The 16218-nt window shown below is 47.8% G+C and overlaps 1 long non-coding RNA gene across 1 annotated transcript; it reads right to left on the reverse strand.

Annotated features, from left to right (window-relative positions):
- Positions 1–1382: 1382 nt before the first annotated feature.
- On the reverse strand, positions 1383–6276 carry LOC128595532 (uncharacterized). Its single transcript, XR_008382949.1, has 3 exons — positions 6141–6276; positions 1976–2023; positions 1383–1865 (listed from the first exon to the last, which is right to left on the reverse strand). It is a non-coding gene; the product is annotated as an uncharacterized LOC128595532 (long non-coding RNA).
- Between the last annotated feature and the right edge of the window lie 9942 nt (positions 6277–16218).

Below are 16218 nucleotides of genomic sequence, written 5' to 3' on the forward strand. Positions count from 1 at the left end.
CTTTTGCGTTAATTGTAATTGTGTTTATGTGAGACCATTATGTGATACCAGAGGAAAAGCCTGGTTTGTGTTTTCCCTAACATAGATATGTACCCATGAAAATTGAAAATACGTGTCCACACAAAACATGTAGGTAAATGTTCATAACAACATTTTTCATAATAACCGAAACATGGTAACAGCCCACATATCGTCAACAGCTAAATGGCTCAACAAGATGCAATATAGCCATACGATGGAGTATTATTCCACTGTAAAAATGAACGAAGCACAATGTGGATGTACCTTGAAAACATTATGCCAAGTAAAAGAAGACAGTCACAAAGGGCCACATTTTATGAATCTATTTATATGAAGTGTCCAGAATGGGCAAATCTGTAGAAAAAGGAAGTAGACTAGTGGATATTGGGGTTGAGAAGAAATGAGGGATGACTGCATGTGGGTAAAATTGTTTCTTTTGGAGGTCATGAAAATGTTCTAAATTTGGTTTTGGTGACATTGCACAATCCTGGGAACCTTGTAAAAACCACTGAATTTACACTTAAAAAGGGTAAATCATATGGTATGTAAATTCTATTTCAATAAATCTATTTCAAAAAGAAACTGACTGTTCTTGTGTACAAAAGCTTAGTAGATTCAGAGGATATAGCAACAGCTTAGAAACAGCACTCCTATCCCAGTCGTTCAAAGAGAAATCAAACTGCCCTTCAACATAGTCATCTAAGTGAGTAACACTTTCAAGGGGCCAAGGTTTTGGAGATAGGAAAGGTCCCCCAGGCTGGGGCAGAGAGAGAGAAAGGGACGGTTTCAGAAAAAAAAATGTTATTTCACCTGGGTGTGGAAATGGGAACAGTTTTTAGCAGGAAAGCATAGGAGAGCTGGGTGTGTGGTCTTGCAGCTGCAGCAGATCCCATACAAAGGCACAAAGGATGGAAATGTGAAAGTTTAAGGATTAATAAAGGAGCAATGGAAATTTAAAAAACTCAATTGGATAAGTTAAAACAGCATATTTTTGTGTTAATCCGCATTTCTATTATAAGTGAAGATGTATTTGCAATCTGCTATTTTTTTCTTTTTAATGTACAAGAGTTCTACATAAATTTAGCATATATTATAATTTATATTACACACACATATATGAGCTTTTTATATTGAAATCACAATTATTAGCCAGGCGTTGTGGTGGGCACCTGTAGTCCCAGCTACTCGGGAGGCTGAGGCAAGAGAATCGCTTAAGCCCAGGAGTTGGAGGTTGCTGTGAGCTGTGTGAGGCCACGGCACTCTACCGAGGGCCATAAAGTGAGACTCTGTCTCTACAAAAAAAAAAAAAAAAAAAAGGAAATCACAATTATATCTGAATCATAGGTGAGGATATGGCATGGTATAGGAATGTATTTATAATCATTCTTTTTAAAAAATCAATAGTGAATTGTTTCAGCATTCTTTATCAAGTAATCCAACCTTACCACATAAATTTTTTTTTTTTTTTTGAGACAGAGATTCAAGCTGTCACCCTGGGTACAGTGCCATGGCATCATAACCTCCCACTCTTGGACTCAAGTGAACTGCTTGCCTCAGTTTTTCTATTTTTAGTAGGTACAGGGTCTTGCTTCTTGCTCAGGCTGGTCTCGAACCCATGAGCTCAATCTATCCACCTGCCTTGGCCTCCCAGAGTGCTAGGATTACAGGCATGAGCCACCTTACCTGGCTTACCACATAAATTTAAATCACCTCCATCATCATATAAATAGTGGCTCCAAGTCAGGGGGCCTGCTTGTCCTCTGATTCTCATGCTCCCTGGACCAGCGCAGTTGACACAGCAGTTTGAGAAGCACCTTTCTCCAGAAGTGAAAATTGGAAGCTTCCTAAACAAACAAATTTAGTCTATTTCATGCAATCACCTCACAGGATGTTCTAGAAGACATCAAACAATTTGGCAGATAACTACCACAATATCTCTGGGTGGTGGAATTACCTATGTTTTTCATTTTCTTCTTTTCTTCTTTATTCAAGTCTTCTGTGACTATTTAGAAGATAAGTAATTAATATTAATAAAACAAAAACACTTCCAGGGCATTGAAAGCCCTAAAGGTTTAAAAGAACTTATCCACAGGCCTCTGGGTCCATCACGCAGCATTATGCTGGGCTCAGGGTTGCTAGAGATTTTTGTGTCAAAATCACCTGGCTGGCTCCCCCTAAGAATGACCATCTTGGAGTGTGAGCCTCAGTATCCCATCGCGCCCTCATCCTGACCCACCTAAATTCTATTTCTCCCAGGGCGAGTTCTTCCCTCCATCTTCCTTTGACTAAGAGATGTCCAACCTGCAGCCTGCTCTGTGTGGGGGTGGGGGAATGGGGGGGAACTTGTGCTAATTCTGTGAGGACTTCTTTGCTCATCTGTGGTGTCAGATAACATGAAAAGTATGCCTAGATCTTTATTTTGCTGGTCAGCATTCCTTAATGTTTGTGTATGTACTGTGTGGCCCAAGGCAGCTCTCATTCTTCCAACATGCAGCAGAGAAGAAAAAAGGTTGAACTCCCTGCTTCAGGCCCCAAAGCATCACCTGAGGGATACCCTTAACTAACATGGGGCTGGGCTGGGTAAAAGGTGCTGCACAGACATCCCCCAACAGGGGGATTCCACAGAGTTGCCCCTGGTGCAGGCCAGTTGTTGGAAGCCACAAAGTAGCTTCTTCCCTGGGTTTTGGATAAACCAACATGGGGGACCCATAGACTCTCTAATGGGAAGAAAGGAGCTCGTGGGGAGCTACCTTGTGCAATGACCAATGGACAACCTATAAAAGGTGTGCCAGGGGGTCTGGGGATCAGAGTAGAAAATGTGTTTCAGGATCCACCTGGACAGAAGGCATAAATAATAGGGTGTGACATCTGCCAGGGGGTCTCTCACAGGGCCTGTGCCCTCAGGCTCCTCTGCCTCTCTCCCTCACTTAAATAAGGGGCTGTTGTGAGGATTAAATGACATGTGATATCAAACATGGGTCTAGCAGGGCCTGAACTTCACAGGGACATGCCTGTTACATTCCTTCACACAGCCCTGCCTCACATGCGCAGCAAGTACAGCCCCCGTGTCTCTCAGGAGGGCCTGGAATGTGCCTTGAAGCAGAGCCCAACCAGCAGCAGGGGACACCAGCAGGGAGCATGTGTACAGTAAGTCTCCGACTCCCCAAGGGAGGCCAAGGTCAGGGCCAGGTCCAGCCATGTAACTACCCAGGCTTCAAAGTAAAACTGGCAACAGGGCAGGAAATACTCTTGCTGTGGCAGAAAACCCCAGGGCCTTGCACATTGTATTCTGGTCCAGCATAGGGTATTGTGCAAATTAAACAAATAAAGAGCAGTCTTGGCCCTGAGATCAAAAGACTTTTTGGCATTCTCTTGTTTTCCCCCCAGCTGGGGCCTTCCCTGCTGTTCAGAGCAGAATTCAAGAGAATTCTTTGGTTCCTCTCTTTCCCTCACCTGTCCACATTAGCAAATTGTATCACCACTGCTTTTCAATGGGGCTCCTTTCCCATCACTCCTGGAAATACCCAATGACCTCTCCACCCCTCCCCACACCAGTGGTGCCCACCCTGGGCCCATTCTGTCTCCATAGCATCTGGGGGGTCTTTCAAAACATGGAAGGGCTCTCAGCACCACCCCTGCCCCTACTTAGAACCCATCAGACATTGCCCCTTCACTTCCTCTTGCTGCCCAGAGCATGGGGCCCTTCCTGCCGACTCCCACCTCCCAGGGAACACCACTGCCACCCCTTTCCTGAGTACACTGTGCCCCAGCCGCACAGGGTTACCTCCCTCCAGCCATGATGAGCTCCCACCCTCCTGGAGACGTTCCTTCTTCTGACAGCCGGTATAGCTCTGTCCTGGCCACCACACCTGCCCCACCTGCCCCACGGCTGCCCTGGCCTTCCACAAGCCTCCTCCCTACCCACCCTGGAGGCTAGGGCCCCCTCATTTGCTTCCTCCAGAGCTGTCTATTCATCTTTTATTCTAGGTCTGTTCCTCACTAGGAGCCCAGGGGACAGGCACCATGACCCTGGTTACTTGTACACTGTCCCAGCCCAATGCAGTATAGAGTAACTGCATAGATAGCATCTGTTGAATGACTGTCTGAATGACTCGGCATGTGAAAGAAAGCAGGAATTGATACACAAATGTCACCACTGAGCCACGCACATTTTTTTGACTTTTCAAGATATAGTGTCTAATCTGTTATGGAATTAGATACAATGTCATGGTGAGTTAGGGAGGGACCCCAAGCACACACCCACCTATTGGACCTCAGGCTGGTTTTGAGCCTCAGAAATTCCAGTGGGAAACTGGAGAGCTGATGCCTTGGGAAGAACCCAGCACCTGGCATGCCAGCACCTCTTCTCTATCTGCATTTTGTCCATCCTTAATTACTGCAATATAGAGGGGAACTCAACACAGAATACTTCCGACACCAGTGCAGGGGGGTTTCCCACATACTAAGCAATTCTCCAGCCAACACCAAGTGGGTATCCTACAGTTCGATTCAATTCTGACACCATCTACCTGGACTCAGAGCCAGATCCCTTAGATGAGGGCTCAGTCCCACAAGATGCTCTCAACTTCACACATCATTCACAACTAATGGCTTGTCATCTACACTTCTGATTGGCCGGCTATAAATCAGGGTTCCCACAACCTGCTCTGTACGTTCTATTACTACGCTCACAGAACCAAGGGGAACACGTTTACCAGTTTATTATTTTAATAAAGGATATGATAGGATATGGATGAACGGCCTGATGAAGAGGCACATGGATAAGGTCTGGAAGGGTCCCAAGTGCAGGAGCTTCTGTTCCCATGGAGTTGGGGTGCCACCCTTCCAGCACACGGGTATTTTCACCAATCTGAGAGCTCTTCGAACCCCATAGATTTGTGATTTCTATGGATACTTCAAGATAGAGGCATGATCAATTATTATCTTGTCTCTATTCCCCTCTTGTTGGAGGATGAAGATGAAGTTGAAAGCTCCAACTTTCTAACCATGGTTGGTCTTTCTGGGGACCAGCCCACAGCCAGCCACTCATTAGAACAAAAGATGCTCCTGTCACCCAGGAAAGTACAAGGATCTTAGGGACTCTGTGGTAGGAACCAGGGACAGAGACCAAATATAAATTTCTTGTTATATCATTGATAATGGTTTCAATGTGTCTGCTCTAAAATTGAGGTGTCACCAATGTAATAGTATTATTAATAGGTGGGGCTTTCAGAGATGAGCAGGCTGTGAGGGCTCCTGCCTCATAAGTAGCACTAAGGCCCTTGTGAAGGAGCTTCATTGAGAGAGTTTATCCCTTTTGCTCTGCCACTTTTGGCCATTGGAGAGGACCCAGCAGTTCTTCTCCTCTGAGGACACAGCAGTGAGATGCCATCTTGGAGGCAGAGGTGGGCCTTCACCCAACCTGCTGGTGCCATGATCTTGATGTTCCCAGCCTCCAGAACCATGAGAATATAAATTTCCACTCCATAGTATTCTGTTACCATGAGACAGATGAAGACAATCACAACGTCACATCCATTCTTCAGCTCCTCCCAGAGAGCTTCCATTCAAGTGTGTGGTGTGACCAAATAAGCCAGCAAACTGACAGAGAAGTCAGTCCGGACTGGGGCAGTGGGCAGAGGCTGTGATGGAGAGAAGCGCCTCAGCTGGGATGGGGCTGAGGGCACGTTCCAGGCACGGTCCTCACCTTACCTGCTTCAGGGTCCTCTTTCGTGAAATATGCTAACAAGAGTCTCCGCCTCTTAGAGAAACACTAAAAATAAGTCAGGCCCTGCACTCTTCTGTTCAAGACCCTGCAATGTGCCTCACTCCATTCACAACAAAAGCCAAATCTCTATGGCAGCCTGCCAAGCCTGCAGGGTGGCCCCATCCCCAACTCCATGTCCCCCAACCCCATGTCCCCCAACCCCAGCCCCTGAACTCACCCCTCCCTCTAGACCCCCACCCCACTGCAGCTGGGTATCCTGCTGCCCCTTAGTCAGGCCGGGCTACACACGGGACAAATTCCATCCACCTCGCCATCATACCCAGGGCAGCCCAGCCAGATCTCTGAGCCATAGCTCAGTGTCCTGCCCTCCTCGCACATGCACTTTCTGTACCTGCAGGCAGGAGGAGCTGAGTGCAGCAGGTGCCTTCAGATTGAATTTTTTAGTGGAGTCCCCAGTGAGCCAGGGACAGCTCACTGACAGCTTACTTGTTCCTGAGCAGTGCTGTCCAGTGGAAGTGCCCCAGCCCACACATTCTCCACAAATTGTTGTTTTATGTTGGGGGGGCGGATTTTATGTTGGACATTAAGCAATGAACAGGGACCAATCTTGAGTAGGGAGATGCCGACAGGAGGCTGGGGTGAAGGCCAGGGCACGAGCTCTCCTGGCCAGTCCTGACAGAGCTGCTATGGGGACCTTTGGTCAGGAGGGAGCATGGAGCAGAGGGTGTGGTGGGGTTGGGAAAACAGCTTAGATATCTATCCTTGGCGGGATAGAGGCTGCTGGGAAGTGATTCCCATTGTTTCTGTTTCTGCCACTGTGGGCGCCTTGAAAGGAGGACACAGACCTGGTGATTATCAGATTGGCCTTGAGAGCTCTTTGAGAAGTCTAGAGGGAGGAAGAAAAGGAAATGGCTACCTTGAACACATAACAGATAAGCAATGATCAAAGGAAATGAGACGTGATTTCCTAAGAGGCTGGCCGAAAATGCCTCAGACTCAGAATACCAGAGCAGGGGGAGACTGATGTACCATCCACTTCCACATTATTTTACAGAAGAAGATGCCCAGGTCCAGACAGGTGAAGAGGCTGGTTACAAGTCACACAGCTAATTGTTTTTCATTCCCAGTGTAGTGCTCAGATTACTCCCTGGCGCTCAGAGCAGGAGGAAAGGGAAGCCCTAAATGCCTTCTCCTGCCCTCCGCTGTTAGTTGAGGATGGTTCCTCATTCCCAGCTAGGGCTGGACAACCTGCCCAAGTGTGCATAATGACATCATGGCCCAGGGCCTCAGCAGGGTCTTGAGACCAGGGGGCTACTGCACCGCCACTCCCTGGCTTGGAGGTCAAGATCCAGCCTGACACTTTCCCCTTGGCCACCAGCTTCCATGGCTCTATGGACCAGGATGCCTGGAAGAACCAATTCCAGTCCCAGCCAATCAGCAAGAGGTGAGGTCCTGCTCACAGCAGAAGGTACCTCCTCTGTAAAGGCCTCTGCTCTGCCAGGTCCTGGTCACCCCACTCCAGCCACACTGTCACTCAGTTTTCTCCCAACTTTAGGCCTCTGCACATGTTCTTCTTTTTTTTTTTTAAAGGAGATTTGGGGGTTGGGATGAGCATATGCGCACAGTTGCCTTTTTCGTTGTTGTTGTTGTTGTTGACACAGAGTTCTACCCTATGCCCCGAGCAGAGTGTAATGGCGTCATAGCTCACTATAACCTCAGACTAGGGGTTGTGGCATCCTGCTGCCTCAGCCTCTGAAGGTGCAGGGATCATAGGCACTCATCGCAGTGCCTGGCTGGGTTTTTCCATTTTTTTACTGAATTGGTGTCTCACTCTTGCTCAGACAAGCCTTGAATGCCTGAGCTCAAGCAATCCTCCCACCTCAGCCTCCCACAATGCTGGGATTGCAGGCGTGAGCCCCCGCGCCCAGCTCTGCACATGTTCTCACCACTGCCTGAAATGCTCTTCCTCTCCCAGCCGGCAGTCCTGCTTACTCAGTAGGCCCCAGCTCAGGCATGCCTTCCATTTGGGAAGCCTTCCTAAGACAGCTGAGGCGCCCTCCTTCGGGCCTCCCTGATCCCCACGTGTACATGCTTATCCTGCTGGATTCTTCTTTTTTTTTTTTTTAACAAAGAGTCTCACTTTGTAGCCCTTGGTAGAGTGCCCATGGCGTCACAGCTCACAGCAACCTCAAACTCTTGGGCTTAAGCAATTCTCTTGCCTCAGACTCCCAAGTAGCTGGGATAACAGGCACCTGCCACAACGCCCGGCTATTTTTAGAGATGAGGTCTCTCTCTGGCTCAGGCTGGTCTCAAACCTGTGAGCTCAGGCAATCCACCCATCTCTGCCTCCCAGGTGCTGGGATTACAGGCGTGAGCCACCGCGCCCGGCCCATCCTGCTGGATTGTAACTGCCCGTGACAGTACACAACACACACTGAGCACTTCCTCCGGGTTTTCTTCACCATGAGGTTAAGAAGTGCTAGTACCCTACCCCCATTTGTCAAATGAAGAAACTGTTATTCAGAGAGCTTGAGCCTCTGGCCCAAGGTCACACAGTGTGGAGTCAGATTCCACAGAGCCAATGTAGTGGAAAGGATGCCATGCCTGCTAGATACCCCTTAGAGGAAGGACCCTGGCACACCTGCTGGGAGTGCTGTCAGCAGAGAATGTTTCAGCTCAGAGCCTTTTAAGGACTGCCTTGGCAACAAGCCCATCAACATGGTGTGCCAGGGCTGGTCATCCCAATGCAAGTCGGGTCCACCCTGAAAGGCCTTTCTAGCTTCCCAACTCCTGGGGTGATGGGCTGAGGCCTTTGCTGGACCTGGCCTACAGCTCGACTTCTTCCCCTGCTGGGTCCTGCTGCTTCTCCTTAGGGGTTGACCCCAAGACACCTCAAATCATCACCCTGTACCTGAAACTCCAACCTGGGACCCTGAAGCCAAGAGACACACACACATTCAGCTATAATCACTCTGTCCTATTGCCTCCCAGGAGAGCAAGTGCTCAAACTTACTTGTTGAATAAATGAACAAGTGCACAAATGAAGAGATTCTTTGGGTAATTAAGGAAAGTGCCCATTTGCCTTCCAGGTTCTCATTATAGCTATTAGTAAGTGAGCAGGTCACCACCATGTTTACAGTGAACATAGCTGTGACCTCTGTGCCCCTCCTGAGAGTCCCAGGGCTTTCCCATCTATCCTAAGGCTGCCTGTTTGTCCCCTGAACACTCCTGCCCCAGGGAGTTGACAGGCCTTCTTCTGCATGTCTGCATTACAGACATGGCCAGTTTGGCTGTCCAGAAACAAGGACGCAGGCCAAGTAGAAGCAAATTCAGGGAGAAAACCCACAGTCCTTCCTTGTTTCAGGTGGCTGGAAAGGACCAAAAGGACCAAAAGCTTCAAACCCTTCCCTGCCTCTAGCCTTGTTTAGCCCTGATCCTCTCTCCTGCTGCTCTGGAGCCACCCCCACCTACCCAGCTCAGCTCCCTGCAGCTCTCCACAGTGTTTGCAAACAACGGAAAAGCTGTGTCTCCACTCCAGGAGAGAAAAACACTAATGGATCAGGACTCAGTTTGTGTCTCTTTCCTCTTCTTCTCATCCCACCTCTGCCAGGTTCCCTCCCTCAAAATGTTATTGGATGGACAGAGAAGGTCTGAAGGTGGCCGCCTGTCACTGTTAGCCAAAATGCAGAGACAGGGACAGGTCCGCCAAACTTTGTCAGAAGACTAGACAGTAGTCTTTCCCAGACTGTTCTGTTCTTCCATTTCCAAAATTATAGTTTTATACACAAAATTACAATTTTATACACAAAAGTTCAAAGCAAAGACCACATTGACCCTTATTTTAAATAATAATCAGCATAACTCAGTGACCTATTGCAACATTCCAATTCAAAAGTTACTCTCCTAGTCAGCGCCTGTGGCTCAAAGGAGTAGGGCACCGGCCCCCTATGCCATAAGTGGCAGGTTCAAACCCAGCCCCATACAAAAAAAAAAAAAAAAAAAAACCTGCCAAAGTTACTCTCCTAAATCAATCCATGTAAACTACTCATGATAGACATCTTTAGGATGAAAGCCAAACTTACAAGTCAGTAAGAATGGGAACAGGAGGTAAAGGTCACTTAGGCCAACCAGACCAGCTATGTCATGTTGGCCCTAGCCTGCCTGACTCCATCTTATTCTGACATGTGCTTTCACCACTCTCCCCACCCTTCCCCAGCCCTGAGCTCCGGGCCTCTTCTCCCACCTATAGCTCAGGGGCAGCGATTGAAGGAGAATACTTAGTATCCTACAGGATAGGTTGGTAATATACTTCACATTTACCCCTCCAAAGAAGCCTCTGAAGTAGGTATTATTTGCTCTACTTCACAAATAACACAAAACTAAGCCCTGAAATTGAAACTTGTGGAACTTGTGTATGGTCACACAGCTAGAGGATTAGAACCCAGGTTGTGTGATACCAGCACTGTTCCCATTAAGCAGAGTAGCTTCCTCCTGCCCCTGAGGCTTTGGCATGTGGCTCCTGGGCCCATAGGGTGGTCACAGAGAGCTGGCTCCAGGGGAACAAAATTACCAGCTAGCAAGAACTGTTACTGCACCAGCAGAAATCACAGGGAAGTGTGGCAGAATGACAAAGTAAATTCAACCCCACTGACATGGGGTCACACATCCCTTTATGCCCTTCCCTCCCCAGCAGCTAGGCAGTCTCAGCACCTCAAGGTTCCAGATTAGGATGGGCTGGTCAGCACTGCAAGTCTTTTCTGGACTCTTTCTAACTCCTTGGATTACAATAATGCAACAAGGGATGCATTGGATGTGATTATGTTTAAAGCTTTTCTTTTCCTTGTGGAGAATCTCTTTCACTGGAGATTCACAGGAACATGAGACAAAGTCTCAAACGTAAGAAGACATTTGTGCTCATTTCTTTTGCTTAGGTAACTTCACAAAGCCCCAGATTCTGGAACATTCTGCACAAAGGTGCTGAGAAGGCAGAACAGGATAGAGTACATGCCCCCCACCCCCAACATTGGCAGAGTCATCATATTCCTTAAATATAGTACCTGTAGCTCAGCAGCTAGGGCACCAGCCACATACACCAGAGCTGGCGGGTTCGAATCCAGCCCAGGCCTGCTAAACAACAATGACAACTACAACCAAAAAATAGTCGGCTGTTGCAGTGGGCGCCTGTAGTCCAGCTACTTGGGAGGCTGAGACAAGAGAATTGATTAAGCCCAAGAGTTTGAGGTTGCTATGAGATGTGATGCCATGGCACTCTACCCAGGGCAACTTAGTGAGACTGTCTCAAAAAAAAAAAAAAAAAGACTTAAACTATAAGTAGAACCTCCATAGCTGGCCACCTCCCTACACACCTCCTTAAGCTGACCTTGTTTTCACAGAGCAGACATGTACCACATGTACTTATCAGTACAGTAAGCCTAGTTCCTTATGGTGATCTCCTCTGCGTGGTGACCAGCTTGTTACAGTCCCTCAGGTGGTCATCTTACAGAGGCTCTGCTAAACTTTAATGTAGGGGGTTAGTGGGGAGGGGGCGGAGGGAGGGAGATGGGTGTGCTCCCACCTAAGAGGCACGATGTAAGGGTCCATGGCACACCCCCTGGGTGAGGGACACAGCTACAACAGGGATTTTACCTAACAAACACAGACAATATAACCTAATTGTTTATACCCTCATATTAATAGGAAATAATATATATATGTGTGTGTGTATATATATATATGTAATATGTATATGGGTTTAGTAATTATGCCTCTGTGATTGACAGCCAATTGTGCTCTTGTACCCAAACTTTGCCATGTTTTTGCAGGTATCGAATCTCAACCACCTGTGTGTAAGCAGTGAAATGCTGTCCTCAGGCTATAGATCTCAGTAAGCTTTGTTAATAAAACTGACTTGAATTCTTTAAAAGCTTCATTTTTTTTCTCTTTAGTCAACAGGAGCCTGTGAGGAAAAGGAAATGACCAGCAGCTGAAACTGGCAGAAAGCTTTAGCCAAGAGTCCCAGTTTCGGCACCTACTGGCCATAGCACTGGAGCCAAACAAATTCCCTAATGTCCCTGAGGTTGGTTTTCTTTCCTGTAAGAGATAATCATCACAGCACCTGTTGGTGGGGTGAACACAAAGCCACACACATAAACCTTTTCCTCACCTCATCTTCCTCCCCTCCAAGAACAAAGACCACAAAGGGCTCAGCAGGCCCCCACCCAAAAATTCACACCACAAGATGCCTAGCCCACCAGGAGAATCTTTCCACCCCTTAAGGCCCCATATGGAAGAGGTCTCTAACTGTGTTGGGACAGTCGCCCTCTTTGGCTCTGCCAGGGGAGTCTCAATCACCTTCCTTAAACCTGGCCTGAATCTCTCCTGCTCTCTGGTCTCTGAGTCACGCACCACCACCGTACCTTTCAGTACTCACCTCCTGGATGATGTTGTTATTGAGAATGAATGAATCTGAGAATTAAACAAAATGGTGCTGTTAAACCACCCAGCACAGTGCCTGGCACACCTACCAGATATCCTCTTCCCAGACCCCATGTGCCCCAGAACGTGACCAAGGGAAGCAGATGAAATCAAGGGCTTGTGGGATTTTGTGAATGGCTCATTGATTTATTAAAAGGAAAACACTGATTTTGTATGGAAGAATGATAACTATAAAGAAAGTTCATAATGAACGTCATATGCCTATTTCTCCTCAACTTTAAAGAACTCAAAATATAAACATCATCACCTTCAACTGAGGTATCTCTTGCTTCCAAGTTCTGTGTCTGTGGGCATGATAATAATACCTAATTCACAGGTCTTTCAATGATTAAAGAAGATAAACATGTATTTTGTTTTTCCAATGGGCATCTTCTATTGTTTCACCACTATCTACTTGGACAGTAACTCTAAACATCTTTCATAGGAAGGGGAGAAAAACACAACAAATTATTTACTTCCATTATCATTATTATTATTATTATTATTTTAGAGACGGAGTCTCACTTTGTCACCGTCGGTAGATTGCCGTGATGTCACAGTTCACAGCAACCTGCAGCTCTTGGGCTTAGGCGATTCTCTTGCCTCAGCCTCCCGAGTAGCTGGGACTACAGGCACCTGCCACAATGCCTGGTTATTTTTTGGTTGTAGTTGTCATTGTTGTTTGGCAGACCCGGGCTGGGTTTCAACCCTCAAGCTCCAGGGTATGTGACTGGTGCCCTAGCCACTGAGCTACAGGCGCCGAGCCTTTATTTCCATTATCAATGAAGAAAGTGGGCGCTGGCCCCATATACCGAGGGTGGCAGGTTCAAACCCGGCCCTGGCCAAACTGCAACAACAAAAAAAATAGCCAGGCGCTATGGCTAGTGCCTGTCATCCCAGCTACTCAGGAGGCTGAGGCAAGACACTTGCCTAAGCCCAGGAGTTGGAGGTTTCTGTGAGCTGTGATGCCACGGCACTCTACCGAGGGCGATAAAGTAAGACTCTGTCTCAACAAAACAAAACAAACTGAAGAAAATAAGCCTTGGATGGAAGTGATGACTTTGGAATTAAAGAGCAAGTGAAATGTGTGAGCTCTTCAGCCCTGTTTCTGTCCAGTCCTTTGGCTCTGGTTTTATGCCAGGTCTGAGCCAGATGCATTTGCTTAGAGCCTTGTCAACAGGATATGCAAGAGGAACCACTGAGAAACACACTTTTAAAAGCCAAGGCAGTCCTCTAGGTGCTCGATTCTTATCCTCCTTTGTTTCTCTGGAAGGGAAAAGAGGGGGGAGGCCAAAGCACCTAGGGGCAGACATTTGGTGTCAGGCTTCTAACAATCAGTCCTTGTTCTGCCCCGGCCTGGCTCCTTCCAGGGAGGCTGGTGTGGTGCCCACCAGGCACAAGCCCTGTGATCTGAAGGTCTCCTTTCCCTTTGGCTAGAATGTTCCTCGGAGTGGTTGGCTCAAAAACAATACTGCCCCTAAAACACACACACACACACACTAATTTATTTCCCCACATTTCTTCCTGAATGGTCAAGGGAGATAGTTTTTTAAACTCTGGAACCATCTGAATTTTTTGTGAAACCAGGGAGCCTCTCAAACGCAGCCTTTGCAAGGATGCTGGGGCATAATTTTTTTTTTAAACCTTTAACTTTGTATATATATTTTATTATAAAATAAGCTTACAGGGAGCTCTATTAAAATTCAAAACATTGTGGAGGTGAGGGCATCATAGAGTTAATGCAGTCTGTTAGTCACTGGCAGAGTCCCCAGGCCCAGCCCTTAACTTTGCAGCCCCAAAGGCAGATGCCCTGTGGGGCAGGCCCCAGGTGCCCACTGCTTCCCTGCAGAGGCAGAGAAAACCAACAGCCTGCATCAGAATCTTAGCTGTCTGGAGAAAATTCAGCTTCCCAGCCACATGCTGGAGTCTAAGTCAGAGTTGGAAGTTTTAGAAATTTTCATTTTTAAGGCACTCGAGCTGAGGCTCCTGCACACTGCTAAAAGCAGTTGTGCCCAGCTTCTAGAGAACTGCGCCCACCCACCCCCAGCACCTAAGTAGAGTTCCCAGGTGAGTCGGGACCCTGTCCCCACTCTGTCCTTTCTGAGCAGCCCCCAGACTCCTACTGGGTTCCAAAGGGCAGTCTCTGTGGCCGCCTGCCATCACCTGTAGTACCAAGTTGGCAGCCTTGGAATCTCCCTCAAGCGAGGCTAGAAAGTGAGGGGGAGAAAAACCTGTCACACACAGAAACATTAAATAAATGGGGCTTTTATTTACATAATAGGACAACAAAGGATGCAAAAGAAGCCTCTCAGTCAAGTATGTAATGGGAAAGCTCTATAACTCAATTCTCAGGGGGCGGGGCACTGAAATAAAAACATTTTTTAAATTAAAGAGAAAGAAAAGGTAAAAAGATAAACAGCAACAGTATCCAAGTTCTAAGCTCAAAGAACTGAGTAAGAGAAAAACACAGGCATGTCACAGGAGAAAGGATGACTCAGGCCCAGTGACAGTTTGAAGTTCATCTTCTGTACCCATGAACCTGACTCCCAGAACAATCCCTGCAAGGATTTGACTTTCAACATTTCTGAGTTAATTCTTAACCAGAATTTAAAGGATTTCAAGGCCAAATATGCTTGACCTTATAGTTTTTCCACTGTGGGGAAGGGTGGAGTGAGGAAGCTATTTTTTTGGACAGATGGCCTCAGCAGCTCTGGTCCCTTCCTTGGGCCTCCCTTCCACTCCCCACCAGGAATCTGTGGATTCACAGGGCAGGGTGTCCCCCAAGCCTCCTGTCTTCATCTCCTGTGACCTGCAGCCCCTACAGGTCCTGACTCTTTTCCACTAACTGTGTTTGGTTTCTCCCATTTATGTCTCTCCCTTCAGGCTATAATTATCCCACACGTGTGAACATGTGCCATGTCAACTCGCATCATCCTGCTAAAAGGAGATTACTTGTTTTCTCTTTTTCTCACAAATATTAATGATGCAAGAATTGGGTCCTAGTTTCTCTTCAACATGAAGTTAAAGCTTCAGAAAATGAAGCTAAGTCTAGCTTCCCAGCTATTAACACCACTTCCTCCTTCACCCATTCCTTTCTCTGTCCATGTGTCTGTCTGTCTTGCTACCTTCCCCACCTTCCAATGCCTCTATTACAGTTGGGCTTGACAGAAGCAGCATGAGCATCCTGGCCTCCCTGCACGCCCTGGGAAACCTCCTGGGGAAACGGGTAGGTGCTGCCACTGACCCTGAAGACTGGTCAGCATCGATCACTTTGGACTTCTGCATATACTGGAAATAAAGTCAGAACAGTGCCCTTCAGAGGAGCATGGTGTGGAGGAACGGTTCTTTATCTCCCTGTCCTGCCTCCAGTGGCAGTCCACGGGTCATCCCTGGTGGGTACCAGGCCCGGGACCCACACCATGCTAACCTTTGAGTTCAGATGCAATGAGGTCAAACTGGGCAGCACAGACGAGGAAGGGATGCTAAAGGCAGCCCCACGAGCGCAGACGCAGAGGGCTCTCAAGCACCAGCCATGGAAGTTCTGGCCACCCAGGCTCCCCTGACCCTACCTAGATGCACAGGCCTAGCCCACTGAAGGTCCTCCACAGTGATGCTCCTGACCTGAGTCTTGTCCTGCCACTTCTCTCCCACATGTCCGGTTTTGTTCCCACTTCCTTCACACCCGTCTCCTACTTACTGGTTCCTCCATACTTTCATTTCCAGATTTTGTATCTCCCTCCCTCCCTATCTCTCTCAGTTCCTGGTGCAGAAGGGGAGTTGAGCAGCTGTTGGGACTGGACAGATGCTGCCAGGAGTCCCAGCTGAAGCCAGCTGACACTTGCAGGGGATTCTGGGCCACACCAGGCACCACAGCCCCTGGGAGCAATCCCTCAGCCAATCTGTCCCAGCCACCCAGCCTGCATCTGAACTTGCCCCTCCTCCACCCCTCCGTGTCAGCTGCACAGCCCTGCAAAGATGGGTAGAAATGACAAGCT

This window comes from Nycticebus coucang, chromosome 10 (assembly GCF_027406575.1).
Source record: "Nycticebus coucang isolate mNycCou1 chromosome 10, mNycCou1.pri, whole genome shotgun sequence".
Classification (NCBI taxonomy): Eukaryota; Metazoa; Chordata; class Mammalia; order Primates; family Lorisidae; genus Nycticebus; species Nycticebus coucang.